Below are 10,665 nucleotides of genomic sequence, written 5' to 3'. Positions count from 1 at the left end.
AGTATATGACACACTGCATTTTACACAACAAATCTCTGCCGAGTAGATTAGTCGGAGCCAATGCAGCCAGCAGAAGGGAATGTTTTGTCTGCAAGGGCCCTATCGTAATCTCAGCAGGTCTACTCAAAGGGTATTGTTGCACCGTTCCTGTTACTCTTATTGCCGAAATCGTTTTACCCGTGGTTTTTACATCTGTTGTGGAATTCAACACTGACCTGGCCACCCCTGTATCTACAAGAAAAGGTAGTGGTACACCAGCTACATCAACCATGACCTCAGGTTCACTACCAAGGCTAGCAGTCAATTTCACTGGCTGTAGACTACAGGTGTGGCCTAACCTCTATAGTGTAGTGGATCCCTCCCGCAGCACATTGGCAGCTACAATATGTGAGGGGGGATAGCTGTGAGTTTTCGGAGGCCTGCCAGTCCCTCCTGGGTGGGTATTACCTTGTTTCCCCTCTATGCGGCTCGTAATCCCTTCAATGTGGTCCCTGGTCCCAACTATGTGTATTGTAGCGTGGTTCATATTCAGGTCTAGGGGGTATGTATACATTATGTGTCCCTTTACTCCTACAATCCCTTGCAAAATGTCCTCCCTTCTGGCAATAGAAACATACTATTGACCGTGACTTACCATCAGGGGTCTGGGGTTTTGGCTGATGGGACTTTCCTGTAAGTGCCTGTATACTTACCGTCATCAGCTTATCCCTACTGGAATCCACCATCACAGGTTCCTGTGTACGTTCTGGAGGCAATTGCTGGTAACGGTCTTCCCGGAAGACTTTTAAATTAATTTAGATGAACATCATCTTCTCCACATTTTCTGTAAGTAATCTTCTATGCCGATCGCTGACAAGGTTACCGGCTGCACTAAACACTCTTTCGGAGTGCACACTGGAGGGGGGGGGGGCAACTTAGGTAAAATAAAGCCAGTTTGTGCAAAGGCCTCCAAATTTCCTTTTTCCTGCCAGTATACGTATGGACTGTCTGACATGCCTACTTGGATGCTGTCACTCATAAAATCCTCCACCATTCTATCAATGGTGACAAAATCATATGCAGTGACAGTAGACATGTCAGTAATCGTTGGCAGGTCCTTCAGTCTGGACCAGATTTCAGCTTTTGCTCCTGACTGCCCTGCATCACTGGAAAAAGGGAGAGAGAGAAGGCTCTTGTGTGGGCGCACTCTTTAGAAAATGAGGAAAATTCCTATGACATATGAAAAGAAATATTTAAAACATGGTTTTTAATGTTAACGTTTAAAACGAAATTACCCATATAGTTGATCCATATGAAATAAGGATAAGATGATTGAAGTTTTAAAATGTTCTGGTCTGTTTAATCACAGTGTGTGATTGGAATGGTTGTAGACATTTGATCGTCTTACCCCCATTTCCCCTGACCAGTACAGAATATCTGTATTGATGGGACCGAGGAGTGATCATAGAGGATTATATGATAAGTACGTCCCAATAGGGCTACTTAGATTCAAGAATTGGTGGTCACCTGCATTCAAAAGGACCTGACTTTATAACGTGAGTCCCAATAGTTGGTCGTAAGCCTCAAATAAGACAGAATATAATAGAAGTAAGAATTAGTGGTGATACTGCTGTTGGCGTCGCAACTCACATAGAAAGGGAAATGATCCCAGCTCTACAACACCAGGTATTCGCAGGAAGTCTCCTCTCCCGGTACTAACCCAGCCCAACGCTGTTTGGCTTCCAAAATCGGACGAGATCGGGCATTGGCAGTGTGGTATGATAGTAGAGAATTTATATGATAGTACACCAATGAGAGTGCACCTATATACGAAATAAGAGAAAGAAAGAAGAGTGTGGAGACAGTTTGGAAAGCAAAGAAAAAAGATGAATGAGTAAAGTAAAGTAAAAATATGTGGATCTGCTTTCTACATTAGGCACGGCTCATCAAATCCCACATCTGTGGTACTGGGCTCCGTGGATCGCAGATGAGAGTCCACGGAAGAATAGTAAAACATGGGCAAGGGGTACAATATCTGTGAGTTTGGTTAAATTGTCTGACAAAGAGACAGCACAAAAAAAAACCCCGATAGGAGATTGGGTTACAAATCAGATGGATAATACATTAATTGTCTGTGTCACCAGAGAAATTAGCCATAAACAGTAAATACTGGTATTAGCACATGGGGAAAAAAGAAAAAGAAAAAATTGTTTTCCAATATTTGAATCCTTAGCATGTTACTCAGACTGGGCAGACAATGCAATCATGATATTTAAGCATCAATTTGTGGAATCTCATTGATAATCATAATACATTCCTGAACTGAGTGTGGAGATTCATTTAGAAAATTAAGTATAATAAATCCCACAGATTAAGCCAGGAAAACAGTGGTATTGTCAGTAACAGAAAAGACACTGAAAATAACAGTAAATGAACAAAATTCTATAATAATATAGTGGCCTCTGCTGATGTAAACTCAGGCAAACAGTGTGAGATATTTAACAAATATGAGAAAGTTAATATATATGTGTGTACAGCTGCTGTTTGGGAAATAGAGCTTATAGCAGCAATCTATATGTGTACTACACAGGTCTGGTAGAATATATAGTGCAATACAACATATTGTCAAAACACACATGCATCACTGCCAGTGGATGGGCTAGGAAATGTTATCCTTTTCCTTGCAGCCCCAGTGGCGGGAGAAATTGGAGGAGCTGTTGATGGGTCACGTTCCGCTTGAGTTGACAATTTACTAACCAGCAGGTCTTTGCACCTCTGCACACTTGTGTCTGCTGGAAAGAGAGATACATAGTAGGCTTTAAACCTAGGATCAAGCACGGTGGCCAAAATGTAGCGCTCTGATTTCAACAGATTGACCACCCTTGAATCCTGGCAAAGCGAATGAAGGGCTCCATCCACAAGTCCTACATACTTTGCGGAATCACTCCGTCTTAGCTCCTCCTTCAATTTATTCAGCTGCTTCTGCAAAAGCCTGATGAGGAGAATGACCTGACTCAATCTGGCAGTGTCTGAACTGACTTCACGAGTGGCAAGTTCGAAGGGTTGGAGAACCTTGCACAAGACGGAAATCATTCTCCACTGTGCTTGAGTCAGGTGCATTACCCCTCCTTTGCCTATATCGTAGGTGGATGTATAGGCTAGAATGGCCGTTTGCACCACTTTACAACTACACTGGCTATATGGACTGGACTGAGCAGCACAACACTTGTCACCCCACTTTCCCACCAAAATAAACAGACTGAGCACACTGAATAGTACACATCCTCTCATTCTCCGAGACTGGAGTGAAAATGTCCGTGATGCGCGGCTCCTTATATGGAATCCAAATACCGCAAGAATCCGACAGTGGGATGATGACGTTTTGCCACGTTCAGGTTTCCGAGTCAAGAGGGAAGATCCGAGCCTGGTTCGCATTCGGACTCGGAAGCCAAAGTTCAGGGGGGGTTCGGTTCTCTGAGAACCGAACCCGCTCATCTCTAATTTAAACCACCCATTTTTCAAGAGAATGAAGAGTTTCAAAATGGGTGGGATACATTGTTAGACAAATGCTCACTAGCCCTGATGGGATTGGTAACTGAATATAGAACTGGTAAACTTAAAACAATAGAAACAGAGATTGAAATATTGAAGAACAAATTAGAGCCGTTCAGTCAGAGTAGGGAATTTATAGAGAGGGATGCAGTGGTGACAGATAGAATAACTAGATTTGAACAGCTGACCTGTGACAATAAATGTAAAAAATTCCAACAAGATCTCGATTATAAATTTGAGCGGGTGAGGTCCTTTAAGCAAAAAAGGAACAATTCAGTTTCAAAGCGAATCCCCTCTAATAGAGATAGAGAACCCACTAGAACAGGTTACTTTGAAAGCCCAAGGAGATACCATCCAAAGACACATTGGCAGACAAAAAGACCCGTAGAACCCAGAGAGTCAGAGTAAATTAGGGAGGGATCTGGTGGAATGAAATTCCCCACATTTAATAATGTTGGGTTGGGAGCTAGACCAAAAGCTAAGAATGTCAACTTCATTGAGACATCTGATAGATTTTCAGAACAACGCAAGAGGAGGTTTCTAGACAGAGACATGGATCATCAGAGAGAGCCCCCCAAAAGGAAAAGAAATTCAAGTTTAGAGGGAGACGAGGAGGCAGAAAGATATCGTTTAAGAGATTAAAAGCTATCAGGAGATCTTCCCTGTCAAAAAACATTTTTAACTTTTCCTCAAAGAAACTCACGGAAAATGATATACAACTTCTTAGCAAAGGTCTAAAATTCTCACCATCCACCTCCCCAACATATTTGATCTTTTTGTAGAACTAAACAGATTTGTTAGGGCTTTATGCAGAAATAAATATTTTGCCAATCAATTGCTGATAAGAAATAGAGATGAAGTATACCCCATCGTCTTGGATGGTAGGGATTCTCAAAACCTCCACATACTTACTGAACTACTAGATGAAAATGACACTGATCTTCCTACAAAAACCCAGTTGTTTGATATTGAGAAAGAAAGAAAGAAGTTTAAGAACACATCAGACTTCTACCCCATTAAATCGAAGGGTACATGTATAGACTGTTTTTATAAAGCCACACTTAGCGATTTCAGAAACCTGTGTACTGATAACTCTAAGATCACAAGGAAGAAACTGACCAAGGATAGTTCCATCATTATTAGTGATGGGAATGGCCATGGGAACCAGGTTTGCCCCCAGTTATGCAAACCTCTACATGGGCGAAGTTGAGGACCGTCTCGTGTGGGGGGCCCGTTTAGGGGGAACCTGGTTCTCTATGGCTGTTATATTAATGATTTATTTATTATGTGGGAGGGAGATGCTATTTCAGCACAATCATTTGTCACGTATTTGAATTCTAACACTTATAATTTATACTTTACACATTCCTTTCATCCTTTGACTAAGAATTTTCTGGACATCAACTTAGAAATAAAAGGAGATAGGATTGCCACTGCTAATTACATAAAAGAAGAAGGCACGGATGCTTACTTGCACTTTAAAAGTGCACATTATCTTCCTTTGATGAAAAGTATCCCTAAAGGCCAGCTTACACGTTTAAGGAGGAATTGTTCTGATCTTCACACTTTTGAAGTACAGTTAGAAAATATGAAGGATACATTTTTAAAGAGGGGTTATCCTGAGCAAATTGTATGGCAATCATATCAAGAGGTCAATATGAAGGATAGAGTTGTACTTTTAATGTCAAAAGTTCCAAATAAGAATGAAACTGAGAAGTACAGGCAGGGTGAAAGAGAGGTAGCCATTATTTCCACTAATAATAACTGTCATCTTGAAATAAGAAATGTTGTGTCTAAAAACTACAATATACGGGGGCGTGGCTAGAGGCCTAACTGAGAAGAGGTGTCCCGAAGGAGCTCCTACCGAAATAAACCCCGTTTACCCCTCATTCCAACTTTTACCCCACCTATCTCTCCCCCATATCACCCCACAGTTGCCCCTGTAAGACAGGGCACCAAGGGAGTGAGCTGCGGAGCCGGAGCACAGGCTAGCCCTGTGCTTGCGGGTTGCGGCCTTCCCTGTAAAGTGAAGCCGGGGCCTAAATTTATTGCTGCCCCCGCCTGTGATCGTCCGCTGCCCGGCCGCTAAAATACTGCCCCCAGACTTACCCCGCCATCGCATCCTGTGCCCCTTGCCTGGGGAGACCTGACAGGGTTTCAGTGAAGAGTCTGAGAGCTCCGGAGGGTGCAGGGCCGGAGCCGATCTGAATTGCGGAGCTCCGGTGGCGGCGGCCATATTGGGTGTGGCGTCTGAAGGAATACAGGCGCTACACCGCTGTGTGAACACCGCCGGACACGGTAACTGGCGGGGGGGGCGGACGAAGAGTGCTGAGGGACCTGGGGGCACCCAGAAGTATTATAAACCCCTGGGGCCGCCGCTGTGAAAACCCAGGAGAAGTCCCTTCACACATTTTTGATGGCGGCCATCTTGGAGGTGGCAGGACAGACACATTTTATCTTACCTGCACTCTGCTGCCCCTGCTGGAGCAGTGAAAATTCAGTCACCCTATTAACACAAGGAATCCAGCTAAAATCTCTACCCCGCAGCTGCTATTTAAAAAAAAAAAAAAATCTCCTACACTACATCTTATACAACCACGGAAAGGTGTTTTGTACATTGGGACGCTCTCCCGTGGACCCCTCTCACCGTCTTCATAGATTAATGGGACCTTGGTCCTATAAATAATGTAATTTCACGGATGCCTGACTTCCCCCTCACCCGGACCAACTGTTAAGCACGTAACGTACAGGTGGACCAATCTTGTTACCACTCCTTAAACGGACGTTCTACTTTCACCAGATATTATGAGCAGAGCGAACACCAGAGCAAAAAAATCAGGAGCTTCACAAGATATCTCACAACACTTCTCACGCCGAGAAAAACCATCAGAAGCTTCGTCTCCGTCCTCACCGATGCCCACCCCCATCATGGACCTCAAACATGATACTGGACCTCAAGAGCTCATTTACAACAGCTCTCCAGACAGCGATCGGGGAATTAAAATCTGACATGGCAGCACTGGACTCCCGCACAACCGCGCTAGAATCACGGGTGGACCACCAACAAAATCTCCACAAACAGGTGGGGGAGGACATGAGTTACCTATCCAGCGAACAGGAACTCCTTAAGGATAAAGTTGAGGACAGCGAAAATCGCGAAAGGCGGAACAATTTACGCATCCGCAATGTTCCTGAATCTATCACAGCCTCTGAATTGGAACCATACCTCCAACGCCTGTTTCTACACCTGGTCCCGTCACTTTCAAATTCTGCCATCTTGATAGAGAGAGCCCATCGCGCCCTGAGACCTAAACCAAAGGACTCGGAACCTTCCCGTGATGTTATCCTCCGATTTCTATCCTTCAAGATTAAAAATAACATAACTCTGGCGTGCAGAAACTCAACCTCAATTTTATTTGAAGACTCCCGACTTCAGATTTATCAATATCTGTCACCAGTGACCATTGCTAAACGACGCGATTTACGCTCTGTCACCTCCACACTGCGCGACAATGGTTATAAATATCGCTGGGGATTCCCTTTCCGCCTCATTGTGGAGATTGATGGCAAAATTTACACCATTCGCTCTCCTGATGATGGGGACAAATTGCTTCGAAAATTGCAGCTGACTCCGGCTGCTACCTCATAGACGTGAAGCTCCTTTAGTTTAATTTTAATGTTTTTATAACGTTTAACCTAACTAATCTTGTTCTCAATCTTGCTCAACTGATATGTAAACCCTGTTTTAGGTACCGCTCCATACACAAATGCTCATTAATTTCCTTCTTAGAAGGTTCTTGTTGGCGGACCTTTAAGCCCCACGTAGCACTAAGTTGTTATCTCGCTGTGCTGGTTGGCGGCTTGGAACCATTGCCATATAGATAAATTAACGGATTGGATTTTTTTTCCGAAGCCATGAGAGCTGTCTCTGGCTGCCAACCTGTCCAGCGATCATACCATTGGTCTTATTGTTGTTACTAAAATGTTATTATTTGTTATATGATCACTTATATTATCGAGTTTTACATTTAGGAATATTTCGCCCCTAAAACAGGTTTTAGTGGGCCACACAATGGCCCACCCGTTCTGTTTGTTAGTGGTTTCGGGTGGGGGGCGTCAGTGCTTTATCTTGATACCTCCTCCCCCGACTCTTAGGGATTAAAGTTATTATCAAGCATAGAGGGGTGATACCCTCGTCTGTTATATTGCATTTGTGTCCCGCCAGTGAGCTCTCTCATTTTTCTTTTCTTTGAGAGCTCAACCTTGGCAGCCGAGTATCCTGCCTACTGGATACTACGTCTGCTTTATTCTCTTTTGTTCCTCTTTCTTCTATTCCCCTCCTCTCTTAGACCCCGGTTACAATACAACTGTGTATTAACACCCTTGTAATCACAGAAAGATTGATTTATTTAACTAATATTGTTCGTATACAAAATGATACACTCCTATTTTATTCTTTTTATTCTTTAGTTATTCATTTTTTTTTTCTCTGTCTCTCTTGTTCGTATTAGCAGAGTCCGGGACCCTAGTGATCTCCAGCGAATTACCCCCTCCACAGCTTTAATCATGCCGCTAAAATGCTTGTCCATTAATGTCAAAGGGCTGAACACTCCTCAGAAACGCTCTCATCTCCACAGATCTCTCAGGACATTGAAAGGTGATGTGATTTTCTTACAGGAGACACACTTGAAATTAGATTCCCATCCCTCCCTGACATCTAAACAATTTCCTATGGCTGGTATTCCAATCATACATCAAAAAAACATGGGGTGGCTATCTTAATAAGGGGGTCCGTCCCTTTCCAATTCCTAGACAGTAAGCACGACAATGAAGGCCGTTATGTGATGGTGAGAGGAAAAATTGGACACGAGGAGGTTACCTTGGCTAACCTGTACTCTCCAAACACTGCCCAATCCAAATTCTTTCGTAAGTTTTTCCACGAACTTTACTCATATAGACGAGGTAAAACACTCGTGGGTGGCGACTTCAATATGGCTCTCACGGGCATGGACAGGTCCGGCCCCTTGCGTAGTAGTCAAACCCAAAATTCCTCCGTATTACACAGGGGGATGGCCGAGGCTGGTTTGTTCGATGTCTGGCGATTCCTTAACCCGACCACCAGGGACAATACCTTCTATTCCAATCCGCATGATGTGTACTCTCGTATTGATATGTTCCTGAGTTGTGCACCTCTCTCCCGCACCGCTCGCTCTTCCTCTATAGTCCCACTCACCTGGACTGACCACGCAGCTTTAATTGCGACATTTGACATTTTTGATATCCCTGACGGTAGACCGACATGGAGACTAAACGAGACACTATTGAAGATCCCTAAGTTCCAAGACTTAATTAAAACAGAGCTTCGGGATTATTTTGCGGTTAACGTAGAAGGAGACTGCAATATAGCCACTATATGGGAAGCCCATAAGACGGTTATCAGGGGATCCATTATCCAATTTGCATCCCGCCACAAGAGAACCCGAGAAAACCAAATTGCCCTATTAACGGATAATATTGCAACATTGGATCAGGAACATAAACGCACACGCTCTAAAAAAACTCTAGCCGAACTTTCTAAAGCACGAGATGAATTACAAACCCTCTTGGCAGAGAATATTGAGCGCTCGCTTCGATGGGCCAATCAATCATTTTACGATAAAAGTAACAAGGCACATACCCTATTAGCTAACCAATTACGAGCCAAAAAAGCTAACCAATGCATCCATACTATTAGACAACCCTCAGGTAACATTACCTACGACCCCAAAAAAATTAATAATATCTTCTTTGACTACTATAGGAAACTCTACAACCTTGATCCCCCGTCTGACCCCTCAGCACAAGCTGACCAGGCACAACAATACCTAGATTCATGCGCTCTTCCTCATATAGACGAGGAAACTAACTCTACTCTCAATGCTGATATTTCTGCTGAGGAAATTGAGGCGGCTCTGAAAACCCAGAAACCTTCAAAAGCACCTGGTCCGGATGGATATCCGATGGTGTATTACAAAACCTTCGCCCCTCAACTCATCCCTCATATGATCTCCCTGTTTAATAAAATATTACGGGGCACGCCCTTCCATACTGACTCCACGACGTCCCGCATTATTGTAATCCCGAAGCCCGGAAAAGACCCCTCGCATTGCACAAATTACAGACCCATATCTTTGATAAATACCGATCTTAAACTTTTTGCCAAAATACTAGCAACTCGTCTGAACGCTGTGTTGCCATCATTAATAGATCCTGATCAAGTGGGATTTATCCCTGGCCGTCAAGCCTCAGACAACACCAGATGCACTATTGATTTGATTTACCAAATAAACTCGTCGAAAACACCAGCGATTGCCTTGGCGCTGGACGCCGAAAAGGCATTTGACCGCATTTCCTGGCCCTTTTTGTTTTCCACTTTATCTTCATTTGGCCTCCATGGTCATTTCATCACTGCAATAGAGGCCCTCTATTCCAACCCCTCATCTATGGTCCTGACCAATGGATTGAGCTCACCTAGATTTAGTTTGAAGAATGGCACTCGCCAGGGCTGCCCTCTTTCGCCCCTACTTTTTGCTCTATGCATCGAACCTCTTGCGGCCCGTATTAGACTTAATACGGACATAGGGGGGATTACAGTAGGGCAGAGCTCATACAAAATATCTTTATTTGCGGACGACGTGCTCTTGACTTTATCTAACCCTTTGATCTCTCTTCCTAATCTACAAAAAGAATTACTACTATACGGTTCCCTCTCGGGTTATAAAATAAACCACACCAAATCAGAGGCCCTTGCATTTAATATCCCACCCCAGACCCACTTGATTCTAACCTCCTCCTTCCCTTTTCTTTGGAGACCCTCGGCTATCAAATACCTCGGCATATTCATTACTAAATCCTACACCAGCCTCTACCAGACTAATTTTGTTCCTATGATTAAAACTCTCACCCAAGACTTGGATAAATGGGACAGATTATTCATTTCATGGATTGGACGGATTAACGCCCTAAAAATGAATTTCCTTCCCCGTATTCTTTACCTATTTCAGACCATTCCGATAATGGTGCCCCGAGTGACTTTGACCTCATTGCAATCATTGTGCAACAAATTTATTTGGGCTCATCGAAAGTCTCGATTAA

The 10,665-nt window shown here is 43.6% G+C and overlaps 1 pseudogene; it reads right to left on the bottom strand.

Moving 5' to 3' along the window:
* Window positions 1-1,650: 1,650 nt before the first annotated feature.
* LOC135051693 (5S ribosomal RNA) lies at window positions 1,651-1,769 on the bottom strand (annotated as a pseudogene).
* Between the last annotated feature and the right edge of the window lie 8,896 nt (window positions 1,770-10,665).

The sequence above is a fragment of the Pseudophryne corroboree genome, chromosome 2 (assembly GCF_028390025.1).
Source record: "Pseudophryne corroboree isolate aPseCor3 chromosome 2, aPseCor3.hap2, whole genome shotgun sequence".
Taxonomy (NCBI): Eukaryota; Metazoa; Chordata; class Amphibia; order Anura; family Myobatrachidae; genus Pseudophryne; species Pseudophryne corroboree.
The sequence above is the reverse complement of the archived record's forward strand: the minus strand, read 5'-3'. Positions and strand labels throughout refer to the sequence as shown.